Raw genomic sequence first — 22,847 nt, forward strand, 5'->3', positions numbered from 1 at the left:
AAAATCTTGGGGCCCCAAAAAATCGCGAGGAAACACTATTTTGGCGTGAGGGCGTGAGATGGATGAATACAGATTTATCCAATTTATTTTATTTGATTTTATACTTTACCAACCGTATTTATAATATCACTCCAGTTCTTTTATTATTTTATTTCTATTAATTATTTTAATTCATAATTAAAGTTTTTTTTTATTATGCCAAGTAAGTATAACTTCTAACAAGTGTACATAAGTTTAAAATAATTTTTCTTTTACACACTAAACAAGATAATTATAGTCACTAAACGATACCTAATTTTTTACCCTGCGGAATCAATTCGTAAGGCACACAGTTGAATAGCCTTGTGCCGTCTCATTCTCACGTAATGAAGCCGCCTAGCCTGCTGCAGATAATCCCTCCCTAGCAGAGTCAACTCGCTCGCACGCGGGCATTCATCTGCGGGCGGAGCGGATCACTCTGCTCCACACGGCCTGCCGGCTGGCCGGTCGCGCTGGATAACTCTCCCCTTCCCCTGCCGACACCCGCCACGTGTTCACGCGTGTTTCGGCTCTGGGTCGACCTTACCGTTCTTCAATGAAATAGCGTAACTTTGTATTGTTGAATAAGATCACTTAACTTTCAATTCTTGAATAAGATCACTTAACCTCGAATTCTTGGATACGATCACTTCACTTTGAATTCTTGAATAAGATCACTTAACTTTGAATTTTTAATAAAAATTACATGAGTTAAAAGTATCAAAACTAAGAAACACGCAGCCTAAAAACATGCAACTGTCTTAATTCAAAACTGTCTCAACTCAAAACTGTCTCAACTCAAAACTGTCTCAACTCAAAACTGTCTCAACTCAGAACTGTCTCAACTCAGAACTGTCTCAACTCAGAACTGTCTCAACTCAGAACTGTCTCAACTCAGAACTGTCTCAACTCAGAACTGTCTCAACTCAGAACTGTCTCAACTCAGAACTGTCTCAACTCAGAACTGTCTCAACTCAGAACTGTCTCAACCCAGAACTGTCTCAACCCAGAACTGTCTCAACCCAGAACTGTCTCAACCCAGAACTGTCTCAACCCAGAACTGTCTCAACCCAGAACTGTCTCAACCCAGAACTGTATCAACCCAGAACTGTCTCAACCCAGAACTGTCTCAATCCAGAACTGTCCTAACCCAGAACTGTCTCAACCCAGAACTGTCTCAACCCAGAACTGTCTCAACCCAGAACTGTCTCAACCCAGAACTGTCTCAACCCAGAACTGTCTCAACCCAGAACTGTCTCAACCCAGGACTGTCTCAACCCAGGACTGTCTCAACCCAGGACTGTCTCAACCCAGAACTGTCTCAACCCAGAACTGTCTCAACCCAGAACTGTCTCAACCCAGAACTGTCTCAACCCAGAACTGTCTCAACCCAGAACTGTCTCAACTCAGAACTGTCTCAACTCAGAACTGTCTCAACTCAGAACTGTCTCAACTCAGAACTGTCTCAACTCAGAACTGTCTCAACTCAGAACTGTCTCAACCCAGAACTGTCTCAACCCAGAACTGTCTCAACCCAGAACTGTCTCAACCCAGAACTGTCTCAACCCAGAACTGTCTCAACCCAGAACTGTCTCAACCCAGAACTGTCTCAACCCAGAACTGTCTCAACCCAGAACTGTCTCAACCCAGAACTGTCTCAACCCAGAACTGTCTCAACCCAGAACTGTCTCAACCCAGAACTGTCTCAACCCAGAACTGTCTCAACCCAGAACTGTCTCAACTCAGAACTGTCTCAACCCAGAACTGTCTCAACCCAGAACTGTCTCAACCCAGAACTGTCTCAATCCAGAACTGTCTCAACCCAGAACTGTCTCAACCCAGAACTGTCTCAATCCAGAACTGTCTCAACCCAGAACTGTCTCAATCCAGAACTGTCTCAATCCAGAACTGTCTCAACCCAGAACTGTCTCAACCCAGAACTGTCTCAACCCAGAACTGTCTCAACTCTGAACTGTCTCAACTCAGAACTGTCTCAACTTAAAACTGTCTTAACTGAAAACTGTCCTAACTGAAAACTGTCCTAACTCAGAACTGTCAAAGGTAAAATACCAAGGATACTTCCATCTAAAATAGCAAGTACAGTAAACCTAAGAACGGCTCGCCAGTCTCGCGCGAAAGAAACAAAACGATGATAAAAATAGAGTAGAACAGGAAAAGGAGCATACTGCCCTGATAAGTTAAAAGGCCCAAAGTCCAACTAATTACTAACTGGTTTATTGTAGCGTTCCTGAATAGTCTACATAAATACACCTTTGTAAGACATGACAAAGGCCTAAATCCAAAACAGTGATGAGTTATCTTGAAATTTATAGTGGCCCTTAACTCCAGTTTGAGATAATAATTTTGCCAGGCTTTCACGGCCATTGTCTGAAGTAGCTTGGCTTCTGGGTTGTAACCGTTTCCTTGGCGGATAATTCACCGACGTTTCGGTCGACATTGCAGTCGCCATCATCAGGGAGCAAAGTTACCTACTGATTGCTCCCTGATGATGGCGACTGCAATGTCGACCGAAACGTCGGTTAATTATTCGCCAAGGACACGGCTACAACCCAGAAGCCAAGCTACTCCAGTTTGCGGTAGTTTTTGACATTTCCCCCCCCCCCCCCTTATTTCCTGTAAACTTTGGTCTTCGGAGAGGGCTTCGTATGTTGCGGGGGCAGCGCACACGCAAGAAGCTGACGGGCGGATTGACATGAACCAATTAGCTGAGCACACGAGGACTTAGCGGCGGGCCTCTGGTCCCGTGTGTCCGCTGATAGCTGTATCGCGGCGACGGGATGTGCGGGGGACAATCACTCACACATACGCCCCTCGCTGCAGACCGGCTGCGTCTCTTCCGCCCCTCACCACCCCCCCCCCCCCCCCATGCACACACACACAACCATAGGGGGGAGAAACTGTAACCAAATACAGTACACTCCCGATTATCCGCGAAATTAAGTGGCTGGGCCACCGCGGATAGTGAAAATAGCGGATAATCCGCAAAAGAGCCGATAATGGGAAACAAAAAAGGAAACAATTTCAACTTAAAAATCTAAAAATTCATGTACAGTAAAAGTTACAATTGAAAGTAAAAAAATTTAAATGATGCTACAATTTTAGTATTTTCCGAATAATTAACATACAATAGGTACCTACATTTCAGTATTGTGAACATAAAAGTGCTCAACCATACGACTAGAAACAGCGCGACAGACAAAAATAGTAACGCATGCCAGCCTACTGCGTGGGTTTCGAGAAGGTCTGTGGCGTTTTACTGTATACTGCACACAATATACTCGTCAGTAGAGTTCAAATTTGCTCACTTGTAATAAAAGACAGATTTATTTATGTGCTGTATTTTTTTCGTAGTATGCGCGGATAATAGGGAGTTTACTGTACACTAGAGACTAATACCGGACAGCTCTATACTAACACAGGCGAGTGTGTGGAAAATAACCTAGCGGCAAGACGTGTAACTACAAACATATTTTATATATATAGTGTCAAATTATATATAATATTATCTGGTGACAAACATTATTAATTTAATTTTAAAAAAATTTAAGAACTGGAGGTTTATATCTCTCATAAATCTGTACTATGAATTAAAAAAAAACTTTTTCCAAGAGAAAAGAAAGTTATTTTTGTTGCCATAATGTTGGTACCATATGTATTTAACAGATACATTGTTCATACTGGGCATGCAATTTGCCATCTATCGGACTGACGTGACAACAACGCAAGGTTTTCACACAAATTTCTTGGAGCTGTCCGGTGTTAGTCTCTAGTGTATTTGCTGTTAACTGCCGAAACTGAGACCTAGCTTCATGAAGCAGTTTTGGGCCTGTCCGCTACATGGTGGCTTTCATAATATACTGCTAACATAGCTCAATAGATTGTGAGAAACAATGCATCACGCTATTATCAGGCAAAAAAAACCAGTGAAAATTAATTCACTCTAGTTTGGTAGCTACATATTTTGGTGGTGTGGCAAACCAGAAATATTTGCATCTTCTACACATTCACATGAAACATGACCTTTTTAATACAGAACAGCATTAAGTGTATTTCGCACAGTTTAAATCACTTTTATTAAGTAATTAGTCGTCAAGTAGATAAATTAAAATTACTAACATAAAACTTTGTACCAACACCTCTATCCTGAGATTTTTTTTTGGTGGTAGTTATGAGCCTACCCAACAGATAGCTTCACATGTCGTGCGAAACATGTTTTCAGTTTCCACTGTAAGAGTCGCACTTCTATATCTCACTACTTGTTCTGTGACCACAACTATATCATCAAGGGAAGCCTTCATTTCACAGACGAGAGAGCCACATCCGAAGTTCCCCGAAGTTCATGCTAGTTTTTTTCCCCGTTCTATCTCATTGTATAAACCGGTGTGGCATTAAATTTTGCGGTCGATTAGAATATGTTAGCTACATTATAAATACTTTAAAACATTGTGGATGGTCGGTTATATTAGATAAGTATAGCTACATTAGAAATACTGTAAAATAATTTTATGGTTGCTTAGCAAATAACTTTTTAATATGTAGCTATCAAGGGCTAGGAAATCGTTTACATGATTTCACAGTATCGTTAAAGTAGCTATCCTAACCAAATCAACCGTCCACAATGTTTTAAAGTATTTATAATGTAGCTAACCTAAACTTTTACAACAAACAAAAAAAAACCGAAGATGCACGATTGGGCGTTTGGCTCTCTCGTCTGTGAAAGGAAGGCTTCCCGTTTCTGTTTGGAAGTGGTTCTGGGCTAGGGAAGACTCTAGGTGAGTCCCAGACCGAGGTATTTACGTCTAATCATGCTGGGTTTCAGCCATGCAGCGTGTGCTTTGTACGGGCATTGGCCAGCCATGGCAGCAATTGATGCCGTGACTAACTTCCCTATCTTAGATCTCGACTATAACTAGTTAAGTTGGGCACAGGTAAAACCTGCACAGACGCAGGGAAAGCCCTGGGCTCATTCATGCGGGGTTAAATAGTGCAGGCAATAAGCAAGCAGGTTCGATACAGGACAAGGATGGTCCAGGAAGAGTTGGTCACAAGCGCGGCTCCAGAAGGGGGGGGGGGGACGGTGGGGGCGATAGCCCCTCCCGAGACCAATTTTATTGATTAGTGTATATTTAGGTTCAGCCTACTTAAATATTTAATTTCATATGTTAAACTTTTATCGCATCAAAAGTTGCATGGAGCTACTAAGGTTCTGTATTTTAAACCTGTAATTTGTAAATAATTTTCCCAGGCCAACATCTGACCACTTTAATTTTTTTTTTGCAACTACGACCTTTCTTTGTGCGATAGCCCCTCCCGAAAAGTCATCCTGAAGCCGCCAGGGGCAGACAAGTTTCTACCATGCTGGGGTCGGGAGCTTGGGTGTTGAGACGCGCACTGGTGCTTGTTTGCATCTGGACGTGTACCAGCGACGCACGCGCCCCTGGCGGCGGGCGACAGAACTGGTCGGACTTCAGGCTGCCTGTCAGCGCGTGCGCTTGAAGCAAGGAAGGAAGAATGTGCTGAGCGCATACCAAATAATTGTGTTGATTTGATTACGTCGGGGACGCACCACAACGCCGAAATACCACAACGCCGAAATGCCAAATTGACCACAACGCCGACAGCTAGAAAACTGCTGTGTACCACAACGCCAAATTACCACAACGCCGAAATACACTAACGCTGAAATACACTAACGCCGAAATACACTAACGCCGAAATACACTAACGCCGAAATACACTAACGCCGAAATACACTAACGCCGAAATACACTAACTTCGAAAAAGTCATTGCAGGACTGCCACAAAGGTTAGGTTAGGTTAAGTTGTTATTTTATGTTAGATTAGGTTAGGCTAGGCTAGGATAGGCTAGGCTAGGATAGGCTAGGTTAAGTTAGGTTATATTACGCTAGGTTAGGTTAGGTTAGGTTAGGTAAGGTAAGGTTAGGTTAGGTTAGGTTAGGTAAGGTTAGGTAAGGTTAGGTAAGGTAAGGTTAGGTAAGGTTAGGTTAGGTTAGGTTAGGTAAGGTTAGGTTTGATAGTGGTATTTCGACGTTATGATACATTTATGAAACACACACAAATTCATTCAGTTGTTATTTAGGCGTTGTGGTACACAGCAGTTTTCTAGCTGTCTGCGTTGTCAATTTTGACATTCGGCGTTATGGTATTTCGGCGTTGTGGTAACGATCCAATTAGGTATACTTATCGCGAGCTGGTGCATGGGATCTGAGAGGCAGGTAGCCTGTCGCCAGTGAAAAAGCTGTCGGTAACTGGCGAACTCATCCAATCTGTCATTGCAGAACCCTAGTTCCTACATGTACGCTGCGGGAATCAACATCGCCCCACCGCAATTTGTTCCAACGGGACACACGACACTCAGGATAGGATACAGCTCCAGTTTGACCTGTAGCGAGTAGCCTGTTTTCCCGAGAACTCCCTGTCTCGCCAGACATTTCCCCTCTGTGTCATCGGTCCGCTTGGCAACACAGCAGGTATCACAATAACTAGAGACCTGCAAAATTCGCGGGTTCAATGACATCCAGGATAGACTCTACTACACTCTACACACTCGGGCAAATGCCACCTGTTCATTGGCTGCTGACTTGTGAGTCGTCTGGACTGAGTGTCTGTGATTCGACACTTCTTTGAGCGAGGGTCTCTTATTGGCCCTCATTAATCCAGATTAACAGTGAACCAATGGCAGAAGCAGCGCTAAGGTATAATTATTTGAATTGTAGCATATCACGAAATGAATCCGCGAATTGTGCAGGTCTCTAACAATAACACATCATAAAAAAACACAACTACATGACACGAAGAATTGACCATTAAAAAGTTTCTTACACAATTCAAAGCTTGCACAGTTATCATTTCCATCAAAATTACACAACCAACTATGCAAACATGATGCGAACTTTGAAACTATATCTACCATGTTGATTGCGATCGTGGCAAAAGACCGTAAATATCCATAATTTACTTCAAATTAATACTAAATTATTTGTATCCCGTACGTTTAAATAATGTCAATAAAGATCACATACGGATTGTTAACACACGAATAGTTTAGTACAATACATGCCAGTTTTAAGACATTACAATGCTGCATAGTAAGAAAAATTACTGACACAGTTTGGTAACTAAATAATAACCGATTTCCCCTGCTTTCCCAGGTATAAAAGACACTTTCACTTCCCTGTGTTTTCCATGTTTTACAGATTTTCGCTGAATCAGGGAACCCCTGTGTTTTCCACCTACCTGTATAAAAAAAAAGAGATAAAGAGAAAAATAAAAAAAATAAACTAGAAGAAAAAGAATAGTTTGGTTTCATAGAGAGGAAAAAGTTGAGTTTCAAGGATTTTGAATTATTTCCCCCTAACACTTGCAGCGGGCCCAACAGCGAGACTGTACTCCGGGTGTGATTGGTGCTTTGCAGTGCTACGATGCGGATGCCAAAAGCTTTATGGCCAAGCCAGCCACATATCCTTATTTAGAAATGACGGCTCCCAAACTGCTTTACCAAGGGCCCTTATTTTTGTTAGCTGTAAAACTCCGACAAGCATTCAGAAAACCCTAGAAATTAATTCGGAACCATAGATTTATTTGGTACTAAAAAAGTAGGCAACATCTATTTTTTCAAAGACTTTTGCTGAAAGTGATATTAAATGCAAGTAGGTAATTGAAAGAAAATGTATGTTCATCGAAAGGATCCCCCCCCCCCCCCCCACAGTTGTAAGTCAAATTTTTTCAGCTCCAGTTTTAAGTACAATAGATAGCTTTTTTTTTTTTTTAATTTTGTTAAGTATTATTCGTGACTAGATTTCTTAAGCGTGAGCTATTTCGCTATTTAAATCTCTTCCTGTATTACTTTAACGTACAAACAAAAGAGTACTAAGCGACAAATGTCACAATGGTCACTAATCAACAGATTAAAATTGATGACCAAATACATTAATTATAATACGCAGTTTGTTAATTGACAGAATTCCATCGATAAACGCGACTTCTTTCGATTTATCGTGCATTCCACCGATTCCTTGGTCAACGCATGCTAATCAACATAATTTTTCAGTGAACAGAGGTTTGACGACAGAAATAGCTCATTTTCATCGGAACGCGACTCAAAATTACTTACATTGACCTACTGAAGTTCTAATAAACGGCAAAAAAAAAATAAGTTTAGTGTTTGGGTATAACGATATCAAAAGTAAGAGTTAATCTAAGGTAGAGTCAAGCTGAAATGCGCGGTAGAGAATTTTTTTTGTGATCAACACCCACGGTGCCTACAAACTAGTGGCACGTTCGCTAGACCAATCGGCAACAAAGTTACATACCGAAAACGGATTTCTTTTCGCAAGTAAACATACAAGCAAACCCAACCTGTACTTTATAACAGCTTTAAAAAACAATACTCCGTGTTACAGCTTATTTCCCCAATCCAACCCTCGAATTCTACATGTTCTGGGCACAAAGGAACACGCATCATGCATCTTGGCAGTGTGCTCAGAGGCCTAACTCACTCCATAGCCACAATGTAAAATAATTAATGAAAATACATAAATTTTACATTTTGGCATGTGCTTTTTTCTTCAATTACTAACGTGTTAAATAATACAAAAATATTTACAATGGTTAATGCCATAATTTTTTTTTATCAGTGCACGTTAGTTGACTATACAAAAGTAATAAAAAAATGAACAATTTCACAGGATACATTTTAGAATGACCAAGCAACTGCAGAAACATACGTACATTTAATTCACACTAGACTATTGGTTACACAGGACTAGTTCAACGTCGCGTCGTCATGAAAGTGGTATTCTCTTCACTTGGCAATGTTTACTCAGATACTAGAACTGACTTACTTAATCAATAAAAGATAACAATCTTTCTGATGTACACAACGTACATTAACAACATCCAAAAGCTACAAAAAAAGGGGGGTTGTCTGTAAAGTCGGTTTACGGACGATAATTTTACGTGATAACGTCATAAGAAAACATTGATGAAAAATGGCATACTTTTTAATTTTCAGATATTATTTACAGTTTTTGCAAATTTTATTTAAATAATTTGTTTAAATATAATCACGAACTATTAGTTATAGAAATAAACTGAAATGAAATCAATGTCAATAAATTGTAAATTTGAAATGAACAAATAAATAAATTTTTTTAAATTGCTGCTTTTAAAAAGACCGTCTTAACCTGTTTGATAATATAGAAGATTTTCTCGCACGGTGGTAGACCGGTTCTTGCACGCTCGGCTCAGGCTGAACGTGACAATGAGTCACGCTTTTTCGGGCGTGCAGCCGGCGAACATCGATTTATAAGACGTTATAACGTCAAAATTAAAAATACTTTGGCAGCTAGTAAACATTTACGTACTAAAAAAGAATAAAAATGCACCAACAACTATGGCAATTTCAACCAAATATGTGTACTTTCACATTTTTTATAGTATTTTTTTTTTGCCATGAGCACTGAAGTAAAAATACAACACGTGTAGTTGTAACGTTACACCATCAGCGTAGTCACGTACATATGACGAGTGAGTACATTGTTTTTGTACAGTTTATGCATGTTTATGCATGCACGATATGAGAACGCGGCGGGAGAAGTCAGTCAGCTCCAAACTCCCGCCTCCGCCGAACACAACTTTATTCTGCTGACGGGCTGATTCCCGGCGCGGCGGGCCGGCGTGTTGAGGCCTGCGCCTGGCTCGATGGCCTACTTCGCCGTCGGCGTCGCTGAAGAAGGGCGTAAGGCGCAGAGGCGTGGCCCTCCCTCCCTCCCTCCCTCGCCCGGCAGTCTAACCGACTTCGCTCAGCTTACAAAAATTAAACATTTAAGACTACTTAGTTGTAAGACACCTAAGGCGCCTTGTTGAAAAACGATGAAAACACCACTTCAATACACACGAAATATTTATTACAATTTCAATTTATTTTAGTACTGTGCAAATGAAAATTATTTCTGAGACGTATAAATACATAACATGATAAAAAAAATAGTTCCTAATTGAATAACCATCTTGAAAAAAATACATTGTGTGTTATTATCTTTGAAAGATTTGTGCCATGGGAGTGCATGACTTGATGCAAGCTTTTGGACATACGTCATTGCTAAGCACTTTTTCTGTAGTCCATTTATTTTTATTTTTCTTTGTTTGTTGACCATATTCCTGTTATGGAATATTATGTGGTGTTTATATCCTGTTGACAACAGCAATTTTTTGCTTAATTTGTGTTTTTGTCTTTTGGGTATTTTTTAGTTTTCTTCTAAAAAAAAAGTGTTTAGCAGTGGCGTATGTCCAAAAGATTACATTAGTCACGTTGTGTGTTAATTGTCTGGTCATTCAATAATCTTCCATGCTGTGGATGGCAACCTTATCGGCAGTGCGATTCGTGTGAAGCTGCTCAATTGAATGAGTTCGCAACGGTTCAAATGTGTCTTAACATCTATTCGCGATCAATTTAATCTTATCATTAGCGTTGTAAAGTGCATCAGTGGTTGGTAGATTCATTTTTGCAAGTGAAGGCCAACAACTATTATGTTAAACAGAAATACGCGGCCAAATTGTGGCAAACAAAGCCACGGCTCGCTACTTTCTCACTGGAAAATGCAAACACAACAACCACCCACCCCCCCCCCCAAGGCCTCGTCAAAATATGGCGCTATGCTCCATGCCTATTATCTTTCAACCACGGACTCGGCAATGTTAGGAGGAACAGGTTAGCAAAGCACACTTGTATCAGTTATACACTAAAAAGTTCACAAATAATAGTTTTAAAATACGCGATTTTTCAGTAACGGACTAAAAAGGGGTTTACTAGTTGTCACTGAAGAGTTCCACTATCCACCTCTTGGCTTCATCATCAGATTAGTTAGATGGCACCAAAATGTTGTATTGTCAACCTGATTACATGCACTTGCAAAGTTTCAAATCAGTACAATTAGAAGTAGGTTAAAATTGACTTCCAAGATTTGTTTACACAGTTCATTAGTTAGTTACAAGTTAAACAACACTGTCTTTAACTTTTCCAATCTTAGTAATAACATACCAACTGACGCAAACGTACCACAAACCTGCCAAACATTCAACTATTTTCGATTTTACAAAATAATTGCTCGTTATATTTCGAGACTATTTTAACATGCATGCAGTGACAACAGAAATTTTATGAACTATTACATAAATATCTAACGCATTTGTTTTCTCAATATGATCACGGGATTTTAATCATACGGAGCAGAGTTAATGGTAAAACATGGGCAGAACAATCTTCAGTTTATAGTGGCTATCGTTTTTACAATAGTATTTATTTTTCGGACTTCAGTGACCCGGTATGAACCCAAGAGGCATTATTAAGTTTACGTAATTCCTGTTTTTTTGGGGGGGGGGAGGGGGGAAGGAAGGAAGGGGGGGAAGGAAGGAAGGGGGGGGGGAAGGAAGGGGGGGGGAAGGAAGGAAGGGGGGGGGGAAGTTTGTTAAAGTCTTTCAAGCACCTTAAAAATTTATTATCAAAGTAGTTTAAAGAATTACTTTCTGTGAGTACCTAGCTGTTAAAGAGAAGGGAATATAAACAAAGGCATCAAACGTGAAATCTGGAGCGAAAAAGAATAGTTTAAATGATCGATCACTTGATTTCCGCTAGGGAAAAACGGGGACGCCCCCGGATAGGTGGAAACATAATTTTCCCCCCAAGTGACAAAAGTCGTGGACGTAAGTCGTGAAGCCGACGAGTTTTCCCCGGGAAATGCCAGTTTCCTCTGACGACGCATTTCCGTCGTTGTGTAATCTCTTATCGTCACTCGCCCGTGTGTGATCTCTTATCGTCACTCGCCCGTGTGTGATCTCCGCGACGGCTCCCACGTCGACGAGAGATCGAGGCACAAACACAGAGCTTCAGAAGCAACCACGTGATTGGAAAACTGCTCCGAGATATTCCAGCGGAGCCCAAAAGTATTTAAAAATGCGCTGGGGGAGAATGGGTGGTTCTGTTTCCTTATTTCTTTTAGAGTTAAAAGGGCTGAGTCGCGTGTTTTTAGAATACGTTTTAGCAAGGGCGTCGCCAAGGGGGGGGCGGGGGAGGGGGTGATGGGGGGCAGTTGCCCCCCCTAGAGCCTTAGAGATATAAAATAATGTAGCCAAATGCAAAAAAAAAATACATACTTTTCCCACAACTTGCTCCCCCCCCCCCCCCTAGGCCATCGGCTGGCGACGCCCTTGCGTTTTAGGCATGAAACACCCAGTACAGATACTTTAAAACACCCAAGGCCCTTGCATTACACCCGTATCCTCATTTCTCCGCCGTCTAAAGTTATGTTTACGCTCGAATCTCATGGATATATATAAGTTTTCTTCATAAATAAAAATTTAAAAAAAATTGATAGCCACACTAAAATCCCTGGGAAAATAGTAGGCTTTTCGAACTCCAACATCTACACACGGAAATTTAAGCAACGATTTGGTTGTTTTTCATAATTTGTTCTTTAAGTCGATTATTCGAAGAGTTCGTTTGAAACAAGCCAATGTCATTAAATACACGAAACACACAGATGTCAAGTATGTGTGAAAGAAATGCTCACAAAAACACGCGAAATGCCGAAGAAGTTTCACTCCTATCACTTGTACCGAGTTGTGCACACGCTCTTTATTTATTAATTTTTTTTGACGTGATAACATCTTGTAAATCGATGAACGCCGACTGCACGCACGAAAAAAAATTGTAATGTTCCGCCTGAGCCGAGCGTGCAAGAACCGGCCAGCCAAACACCGTGCAAGAAAATATTCTATAATATCAAACAGGTTAAGGCGTGGCTTTTTAACTAATTGTTCGTGATTATATTTAAACAAATTGTTTCAATTAAATTTTGCACAAACTGTAAATAATAATATTTGAAAATTATCGTCCGTAAACCGACTTTACAGACAACCCCCCCCCCCCCCAACCCGGCTAATTCGCCCTGCGTGGCGGGGCGCTTTGCGGCCGTGTGCGGGCGGGGCGGCGGGAAATTGCCGCGCCGTATCCGATAACACAACAATGCGCCGCTAATGAGGCCGCTGTCTCGGCCCAGGACGCAGCGCGCGCACAACCCTGCGGGCTGATTACGAGCACACACTTTGCGTTATAAGTTGCGATAAATAACGAAGGTTTGCGAAGAATATCGCAGGAACCAGCAACGTGATTACGAACACATCGTGTTTCGTTAAACTTCGAATATTGATGACGTTGTGGCGGTATATATCGCAAACTTTGATTACGAGCACACTTTTCAAGTGATATTTATCGCACCGGAGCTACGTTATATATCACGGGCATTTCAAGTGGTGATACGAAGCGATTGTGAGGTAAGTGATATAATTACTCTTAAAAATAATGTCCTCCCGTCATAAAAACGGCATTATAATCGCACATTATTGTTTTAAATATAGTCGAGTACGATGTAAAGCGATGAAGTTAAACGAAAACAATTGTTTTAGGTTAGCGTGTGTATATTTAACACGCGAACATTATTTTTAACATGCTATTTATGTTTATTAATTGTACCATGAAATCATTGTTTTCAATGCATAGTTTGTGTGGAATAATTATGAAGTGGTTTAAATACGATCAAAGTAGGTAAGAAGAATAAATAAATGCCGTGTCATAGCTTATCAAATTAATCCTAACCTAAAGAGCGATATTATTTACACGCACATTATGAACATAACATAGCTATAAATAGTTCAAATAGGCTGCTTATGCATATTTTGTGTTTGAGTATTTGCTCAACCGTTGCCTACGAACGGCTCAACATGCATTTTTGTTTAATCTGTGCGCTTGTAGACTTCAGACAGTAAATGGTATATTTCTCTATTTAGTTTCAGAAAGCTATTTCCGGCCTCCTTGTGTGTTCAATTGTGCAAGAAATTTTTAATTTGTGCTCATTCATTTACATATTGGCTCTATTACCTAAGTGTGTTAACATAGGTAATTGTTAACAAGTGGGGCTGATCATAAAACAAATAACTTGATGAATAATTTATTTAGGAATTCCCCTCCTTAAGCAGGATGATTCTATTAAATAACATTTCGAGCTTTTATGTAGGGGAGGCGAGGCTTTATTATAAAAATAAGTTTATGAAAACGGTAATTTTGAGTTCCTATTATTAACCTTGATACTTATTTCTGTTGAGATATTTCAAGTTGTTTACTGTTTAAATTGTTGGTTATGTGTGGTTAGCTACACTTCAAATACTGCAAATCTATTCATGTCTACATTTGGTTAGGTTAGCTGCATTTTAAATATTGTATAATGAGGTAAATCTGGTGAAAAGCTACTTTTCCATATGTTTTTTTTTAAAATTTATTTATTAGTTTTCAGACATTGATTCCAATAATTAACATAGGCTATCAATACTGTAACATTGTTTTACTAATAGAAAATTAAGCTTACCTCACCTAACCAACCATCCACACATATTTTGTAGTACAATTAATGTAACTAACCTATCTTAACTAACCATTCACACAGATCCACACTATTTTTTTGTTATTTTTAATTCATCTAACTTAATGGTGGGAATGGCTGGTTTGATTAGGTTAACTACAAATACAGTACTTGAAAGTAGTGTAGACAGTTTATTAGGTTATGGTAGTTATATTAAATATACTGTGAACTCATTTTAACAGTTTTTAAGAATTATATATTGTAACACAGCTAACTCTAACCTAACCAACCACACTACAGTTTATACCTATTATTTTTGTTGGTAACATAACTTAAGAAACAGTTCACAAAATCACACAGTATTTTTAATGTAGCTTACTTAAGCCAACCAATCATTCTCATGTATTAAATTTTTTGATTTACCTAACCTAACAAGCTATTAAAATGGCATATTTCTAGTTTAACTGCTTGAAGAATTACAACACACTCATGGAGAATTGTTGGAAAAGAAGTAAAAAAGTTAAAATTGTTTTTAGAAATTAAAGAAAAATGAATGCAGTTATGCATTACATCGAGGAATATTAGCTCAATAATACCATATTAAAAATTATTTCTATTAATCAGGCCCTCTTGTTAACAATTAGTAGCCTACCAAACTATATTACACTAATTTAGTTAATGTTTGAAAATATTTCAGGTTCTACACAATGGCCTTTGCTGCCTTTCTGCTAAATATCGAACTGGAGGAGAAGGCAGAGAAGATTGTTAAGAAACCATCAAAATCCCTTCGAATTGCCAGATTGCACCCTCATAGCAGTTGGAAAACCTTAGAAACATGAAGAAACAAGCTATGCAATTTAATAAATACTTTGTTATCAAGTTTGTTGCATTTATTAAAGAAATTGTGAAATGAAAATAGTGTTCACTCATTTCCATGTTACTTTTGAGTATAACTTGGATATTATATTAAACACATGTTAAATTTTTGTTTCCTGGTTTCAGCAGATCTCATTGTCCTGAGAGAGTTGGCAGTGGCTTTTTTGAACCATTGTTTTTTTTTGTGTGTAAAAAATAGATACTATGAATCATTTAATGATAGATTGTTATTTAAAGTAAATCTCATACATACATGTGCTGCTTCATGTTTACAGGTTTTTTATTTAAAAATTTTGCAATTTCAGACTTTGTTTTGGTTTCAAACAAAAAATATTTACAAAGAGTGTATTATTTAATAGCTCAACTATTTCCATGGATAGTTATAATTAAACAATTATTAATATTAACTATTAATAGCCTGTCCAATAAAAAAAATCAATGCACATGTCTGTAAGGATACAAAAAATGATTTCTTAACACAATATTTTCTCATAATTAGCAATTTTAGCACATGCTTCCAGCATGCCTTTTAACTTTTCTTTAAGTTCTTTGATGCATTTTTAATCAAATTGCTTGTTACCATTTCAGAAGCACATATTCCCAATGCTTCTCATCAGCTGCCAGCTGTCTTTCTTGAATGTTGTTTATCAGCTGCCAGCTATCTTTCTTGAATGCTGCTCTTTTTTTTATTATTTTTAAATTGTACTATTAATCATTACCAGTATGAATTGTATAGGTTACACTAGGTATTATAGAGGCAGAGTTATAATAAAGGAGGTGCTAATAACAAAGCACACATTCTATAAAGTATGCTGACTAAAAGTATTATCAAGGTTTTTCCAGTCAAAGATTTCACAATGCTTGTATATAACCATTCTTTACTTCTTTTTTTTTGTGTAAACAAGATATAACATGGAAGAATTTCATTAGGCTAGCTGACTATCAATGCAAGTTCCAGCAGGTACAACTGCTAGTTGTTGCCAGTGAGCCCATTTGTATACAGTATAGACATTGTTTCATGTGGATGAATATAAAAAAAATATTTTGAACTAATTTTTATTATTGTAAGTTTAGAATCAATGTAGGTATGTTTATTGAGACCGAGACAAGTACAAACAAATTAAATGGCACATATTGCATTTAGTTAGATAATTCAGGAACAAATATTGACTTAGTATGATTCATCTTGCGATAAAGTTTGGTACAGCTCCATTCCTTGCACCTCCCCAGTCAACACACTGCATCTTATGAATTGTTATCATCACTCACTGTTCTTATCTTTCTATTTATCATCAGAATAACCAATAACCATTAAATCTGTGCTTAGATGTGTGTGAATATTAAAATAAGCAATTTTTGAGCTAGTATTTAGAGATAAAATCAAATGTTTCTTAAAATATGTGATGAAGCCTTTGAACAGCTTATTTAACTATATTAAGTAAAATTTAACTTAAATAAAAGACTAATACAGTAAATTAATATGTAACTGATTGTGACTGATGGCTATTATAACAAATATGCATAAAAAAACTCTTAGGTTTCTTGGCTATCTTATGAAAACACAAGGATTGTAAGAGGTCTTGTTTTAATAATGAACCTACCAGGGGTATATGTAGGGGCAAGAGGAATATATGCCTCCCCAAAATCCTAAAAGAAAAATCTATATCCCCCCCCCCCCCCCCAAAATAAAATAAAGCCAACAGCAGGCTAAGTGCTTCTATACCACTTTCCTCCTCCCCATCCCCCTTCCTCCCTCATAACAAAATTCTGCATACACTTCTGAGTAGAACAACTTCAATTTTAATTTTTTTTAATATGAACTATTAACACTTCCATGTTCATGCAAGTCATTTTTTTTGTGTTTCATTTTAAATGTAGCACACCTCCAATTTCTCTCTGTCAACTTTCAGGTATCTTAACTACTTAATTTTCACCACTCTTATTTTAAACCCACTACACCAATCTCAAACCAAATTGGAAGCATACCAGTATTGAAAAAAATATATATTTAATTTTCAAATAAATATTTGGAAAAGTATAGAATAAACAAAATGCATGACTACCACAATATAATGTCTACCAGAGGTTGAGGGACAAAACCACCTTCTAGAATCTACATCATTCCCAATGATGATGCTGTACCGAAGATTTGGATAATTCTCTGGTCAAGGCTGCTCAGAAATATAACTTGGATAATATTGCCAGCTGTTATCTTAGCAGCTATTGCTTAAGCTGCTCTTTTTATTACAGCATATATCATGTTGATCCATTACTGAATTTAAAAAAAAAATGGATTAAATAATTGGTATGCATGTACATCAGAAATTGTTCAAACTGAATATTATTTTACATATTAAACCATCAATTTCTAAACTTGCTGAGAAAAAGTAATCTATTAATTTATCTTAATGGGAAAAAGGGGGGGCGGAGAATTAAAATTATTGAATATTTCAAGACAGTTTTTAAAATAATTGCAGCATATTAATAATTTACATACATGTTGGATCATTAACCAACTTGAATGCCATCTTGAAAACAAAGTTGTTTACACAGTACTTATTCAGTACTTACTCTATTTACTCAGTACTTAGTTTCACTTGTTTAAGTCATTGGTGAGATTAAATTAAACAGCAATTAAAAAAAACATAGCAATGAACTTTCATATCCTCAGATTATAAAAAAAATACTGTTCTTACACTGAAAATTTTCAAGAACTGTTCCATAATAACTGTTTAAAATGTCAATCTTTTTAAATTGAAACATTATGGGCCTAATTTTATCCTTAGAATATGCAACCTAACACACTGAAGAGTTTAAAACAGACTTCAAAAAATGAAAATACAAAAAGTAGCCCATATCTTCTCCATTGTAATTGAAGGCTGCTGCTTACATAAAAATTGTAACGCTATATTCACTAAAGAAAAAAATAATAAGAAAACTAATATTTTGCCAATGGTAATGGTTTTTAATGTCCCTAAACGTTTGTTAAGCCTCTTTGCCAGTTAAATCCACAGATACATGCAAGCTTCACATTCATTATTTGAAGAAAAATTGGCTGCAAACTCTCTGTGGCTCTTAATAAACCACACCATGATTTCTGTTGGGCAGCAGTAACTTTACCAGTGCCACTCTAAGGCTTATTTTAACTGAGAACACAAAAATTCAACACAGTGTCCTCTTTAATAGCGGCATGTGCACTCTAATCAAGAAAACCACAAATTTAAATAATCTACTGTAATTAAACTTTACCAAGTGTACGAAGGGAGTAAAAAATGTTTGAGTGACCTATGATATAAATATTAGCAAAATTATTTTTATTTACGAATGGTACTAATATCTTGGAAACATTGTTTCAAAACACTTGTATATAAAATCCACGAAAGCACATGAGTATTAAAATATATTTATAAAATTTTAACTGATTAGATTACATAAACTAGAAAGCTCACCGCTGGAAATATGTTAAAAAGTGTTGTTTTTATTAGGTATGCTAATAACCACATATATGTATAACTTTGAAGTATAAGGTTATGATTTTACACAAGCACACCAAACTTGACTAAATATTTGTTAAATTCCATTCTTCATATCATATCAATAATAGGTAAAATAAAAACAGACACGGGTTCGTGGTAATTAGTTGTTCCTTTAATTTTGTAACCTGTAGAGTGGCCTCATTTTCATTCTATTGAAGTTTAAACATGCTTCTCGTTCGATGTTTATGTTTACATGGCAAGACGCAGTTAGCCACAATGACGATGCGAAATCTTTAACTGCATTTTTAATTTAAACTTCTACGAAAAAGGCAGCAAAAAAGCTTTAAATACTTTATTTAAGAAATTAGTGCATTAAAAAAGATTATTTTGTTCTCAGTAACACTAAGTATTCATGATTCACTTACAAAATAGTCTGTTCGACGAACATATTAATTGTTCAATTGTTGCTTGTCCTCTGACGTCATGGATTCGTATCGCAGGTTAGCGTTACCGTAAAATGGGGTGAATAGGAACAGTGGGGTGGAAAGGAACAAAACTTCATGTAAATATAAAAAAAATCATGTGAAGCATAATTGCAGTGCAATGTCTTTGAGTTAATTTTTTGTCAGTTTGCTAACATGATACTAAGATGAGAAATTATATTTTACACTGTTGGTACCACTGAGTAACAAATAACACAGCTGTAAATTTTGTGCTCTAGATTCTATGAAATATTTATTCCCCAAAACTTCATCTGTAAGTATAATACTACACTTTATATACCTTTAATGTAACTTATTTTGTGTTAACCTAAGGTCTATTTAAAATTTTTCTTATGTATATATATATTTTTTCTTTTCAAACATGTGATGCTAACATTTTGTTTTTGTGAGGTTATGTTTATGTAACTGTGGGGTGAATAGGAACACTGAAGAAGAGTGTTCCTATTCACCCCACTCTGTATAGAACATGTTTGTAGGTTGTTTCCTTACCATAGAGTAAAAATATATACTCTGAAATATATTCCCGATATTACGTACCAGTTTGTATTTTGTTTTTGTTGCAGATTATGACGTGTGCCTAAACAATGCCACGAAAATATCAACCAGTTACTGAGCGTAAGCATGCAGATTGCCCACCACATATTCTCAAGTTGGCTGTTACGCACATTCAAAATGGTCTTTCTTATAGAAAGTGCTCACAAAAATACAACATTCCAACGACAGTGTTGCACAGACACGTTAAGAAAGGAGATAAAATAAAAAAAAAAGGTGGACAGACAGTTTTAAGTGAGGAGGAAGAGAAAATATTGGTTGATCGTCTCCAAGTGTGTGCTGAATGGGGATATCCCCTAGATTCGCTTACCTTGCGATTAATTGTAAAAGATTTTCTTGAGCGACAGGGAAAGAATGTGCCCAGATTCAAAGACAATACACCTGGTCGCGATTTTGTTTATTCATTTTTAGAGCGTCATAAAGAAGCTCTGTCAGCTCGGATGTGCCAGAATATTAAAAGGGCCAGGGCAGCAGTGTCACATGATGTCATATCTAAATACTTTGATGAACTGGAGAAAGAGTTGATGAATGTTCCCCCTTCTCATATCATCAATTTCGATGAAACCAATTTCAGTGATGATCCTGGAAAGCGTAAATTAATTTTCAGGCGGGGTTGTAAATACCCTGAACGTGTATTGAACTCTTCCAAAGCTTCCATTTCAGTCATGTTCGCGGCAAGTGGAGATGGGAAAATCTTGCCTCCCTATGTCGTGTACAGAGCACAACATTTGTACGACAGTTGGAGGGTAGGTGGACCACAAAACTCAAGATACAACCGTACCAAATCTGGTTGGTTCGATAGTTTTTGTTTCAGTGATTGGGTGGAGACAATCGCCATACCCTATTTGAAGAAACTTGATGGGACAAAATACTTGATTGGGGACAATTTAGCTTCTCATCTGTCAGTTGACATCATACAGCTCTGCAACATTAACAACATCAAATTCATATTTTTACCCACAAACTCTACACACCTCACACAACCTCTCGATGTTGCGTTCTTCAGACCCATGAAGAATTCATGGCGTCAAATCTTGGAAGAATGGAAGAAGGGACCAGGCCGAAATGAGGCATCTGTACCCAAAGACAAATTTCCTGGCTTGTTAAAGAAGTTGGTTAGCACACTTAAAGAAGATAATGTACGATCTGGTTTCAGAAAGTGTGGCATTGTGCCTTTATGTCGGAACAAAGTCCTTCAGATGTTACCAAGCATTGACAGCAGCGCCCAGAGCGAAACTCAATCAACTCAACAGTCCCCAGCAGTGCAAGCCATAGACAGTACTTTTAAAGAGCTGTTGAAGAGCTTACGGCAGTCTGACTCTCCCAAAACCCGACAGAAGAGAAGAAGAGTTACGGTTATTCCTGGCAAAAGTATGGAGGTGAAAGACTTTGAAGAATCTGCAGTTGTGTTTGAACCAGGACCCTCAGGACTAGAAACAAATGGTAGAAAGCTTGCTGGAGGGGCCCCCACAAAGAAGACCAAAATTCCAGTAATCACAGAATCATCATCATCTGATGACTCAGATTATTGTGTACAAGAAAGTGATGAGTACACATTGCAAACAAATTCTGAAGAGGAACCACGTTTGGGAACTCATGTTAGTCATGTCACACCGGTATCGACAAGTGTTCATCATCCAGGAGACTATTTGGTGGTTAAAGTGTACGGGAAATCAAAGAATGTCTTCAGACTCTATGTCTGCAAAGTAATGCATCCAGAAGATGATGGTTACGTAGGAGTCTTTTACAAAAGGAACCCTCAAACATGTAGATTTTTCCCAACAGATGAAGAGGCATTTTTCAGTTCCGAAGACATTGTCACAAAATTACAACTTAGTGACACAGAAAAGGCATCTTCCAGATTCAAAAATATGATTAGTTTTAAAAATGATCTCAGTGATCTTTTTCTGTATTAGATACTGTTCTTCAAATAAGAATTCTCTCTTTATGTGGAGAGAACTGGTAGGTACCAATGTGCATTTCTGAAGTTGTATGATTTACTCAGTAGAAAATGTATTTCTTTCTAAGTATTAACAATATTTTTCGTAACACTTATGATAATGTAAAATGAAAAGGGTATATTTTGTGTATTTATAAGTTGAAATTTCATAAAAATTTGTATTTTCGTATTAAAATGTTTTATATTCAATTAATAGTGTGTTCCCGTTCATGTCTAACAATTACAACCTGTTCCTATTTGCCCTACTAATGTTTGAATATGAACAAAGATGAATTCAAATTGTTGTTCCTATTCACCCCTCTTTGTGGGGTGAATGGGAACACCGTTAAAAAAATTAATAATTAACAAAAGGAATTTTTAAAGAACACTTGTTGCTTATGGTATTGCAAGAAGAAGGAAGGACCTAAGTTTCTGGCATAAATTTATTTATATATGTTTGTGAATATAGTTACTTTTTTGTGCTTGAAGTTGGAAACTGTTCCTATTCACCCCATTTTACGGTACCGTGGAAAATAACGAAACGCATATCGCAAGGTGGGTCGTAATCACCAAATGCGATACGTGTTTCGTTACCGCGTGAAGAATAACGCTAGTCGTCGATGGTGTTCGTAATCAGCCCGCTGGCCTGGGGGAAACCCGCCGGGTACAGATCAACGGGGACGCACCACGACGCCGAAATACCACAACGCCGAACGTACAATAACGCTGAAAATCATAACGCCGAATGCCAAATTGACTACAACGCCGACAGCTAGAAAACGGCTGTGTACATCAACGCCGAATTACCACAACGGCGAAAAATGCCATTGAAGGACTGCCACAAAGGTTAGGTTAGGTTAGGTTAGGTTAGGTTAGGCTACCCTAGGTTAGGTTATGTTAGGTTAGGTACACAAATTCATTCAGTTGTTTTTCATTTTGCTCCTGTGGCCCCCCCTCCCCGCAGCAACATTTTTCGGCGTTACAGAATTTCGGCGTTGTGGTACACAGCAGTTTTCTAGCTGTCGGA

The 22,847-nt window shown here is 37.9% G+C and overlaps 1 protein-coding gene and 1 long non-coding RNA gene across 19 annotated transcripts in view; one reads left to right on the plus strand and one right to left on the minus strand.

Annotated features, from left to right (window-relative positions):
• Positions 1–22,847, minus strand: part of LOC134532050 (endophilin-A) — a 167,262-nt gene that overhangs the window by 36,291 nt on the left and 108,124 nt on the right. The gene's annotated exons all lie outside the window — the stretch shown is intronic.
• Positions 13,145–15,390, plus strand: LOC134532048 (uncharacterized). Its single transcript, XR_010075120.1, has 2 exons — positions 13,145–13,392; positions 15,172–15,390. It is a non-coding gene; the product is annotated as an uncharacterized LOC134532048 (long non-coding RNA).

The sequence above is a fragment of the Bacillus rossius genome, chromosome 1 (genome assembly GCF_032445375.1).
Source record: "Bacillus rossius redtenbacheri isolate Brsri chromosome 1, Brsri_v3, whole genome shotgun sequence".
In the NCBI taxonomy this organism is placed as follows: domain Eukaryota; kingdom Metazoa; phylum Arthropoda; class Insecta; order Phasmatodea; family Bacillidae; genus Bacillus; species Bacillus rossius.